General features: G+C 42.9%; 1 protein-coding gene across 1 annotated transcript in view; it reads right to left on the bottom strand.

Moving 5' to 3' along the window:
• The window catches only part of LOC130577840 (potassium voltage-gated channel subfamily KQT member 1-like), a 279,642-nt gene that overhangs the window by 16,028 nt on the left and 262,536 nt on the right, over nt 1-1,078 (bottom strand). The window lies entirely within an intron of this gene.

Below are 1,078 nucleotides of genomic sequence, written 5' to 3'. Positions count from 1 at the left end.
ACAGAGGAGCAGACCAACTGCCCTCCCTGGCTTGGATCAGAACAAAAAACCCCTGTGCCAACCTGGGGCAAAGCAGCAGAGCACTCACTGCACACTGCAGAGCCCTCAGGCCTGAGCAGGGCCAAAAGGGTGTAAATCTTCCTGGTGTRAACTGCTCTGAGATGCCCAGGTGAAACGTGCTAGGGGAATGCAAAGATTTATTTTTCGTAAACATCCTCACATTTTCTTTTCACTGCCAAGTCAAGGCCTGAAGCCAGGAATTTTAGAGAAACATTCTTCCCTCTCATTTTATATACATATATATATATATATATATATATATATATGAATCTAAAAACATAGTTATGAAAGAGGCCAAGGTGTATTTTTTCAAAATGCAGCCTTAAGTTGGATTTCCTAAATCTAAATATAGGCTCTTAAATGAAGAGCCAGATTTAAAATCAGGGCACTTCATTAAAGCTGAGTTCAGGAGTCCAGCCATAAGTTCTTACTTGAAAATATTTAGTCACAAGCTCGCTGGAAGTTTCAGATCTTGAAAGAAGTTTGTGATGTCTGCTTTTGTTTTTTTATTTTTTTTTCCTCTAGGATTTAGGTGAAGGTTTGAGCCAGTGATTTTATCCCAGTTATTCACCATTCTGCAACCATTAATTAAAACAAACAGCTCTCTGAAGCTGTTTCTCACAATGGGGAAGATTTCTATCTTGAAACTGAGGGTTGTTTYCTCACTGTTTTCCACGCTGGGTAAACACCCAAGCTTGTTATGGCAGCAATCACCAACACCAGCTCGCCTGTGATATTTATTGTTTGTAAAGCCCCAACTCCTGGAGTGAAGTATCAGATGAGAACCTCAGCTTTCATCAAAAAAAGGAATTTTGAGGGGAAGGGGAAGCCATGAGCAGAATGCAGAGTTGAGGGTCCAAACGTCAGAAGGGCGGGCAGAGAAGAAAACCCCACATGTGYTATTATTTGTGAAAGCCTCAGGACACTTAAACCAAGCTCCCACTCACAGTTTGGCAGAGGGGGCTGACTCATGGCTTGGGCTGCCAGGGCATGGCCGTGGCAGGGGTTACTCACAGCC

This window comes from Malurus melanocephalus, unplaced genomic scaffold (genome assembly GCF_030028575.1).
Source record: "Malurus melanocephalus ecotype Western Australia unplaced genomic scaffold, MMel_1.1 scaffold_197, whole genome shotgun sequence".
Classification (NCBI taxonomy): Eukaryota; Metazoa; Chordata; class Aves; order Passeriformes; family Maluridae; genus Malurus; species Malurus melanocephalus.
This window is presented reverse-complemented; position numbering and strand designations above follow the sequence as displayed.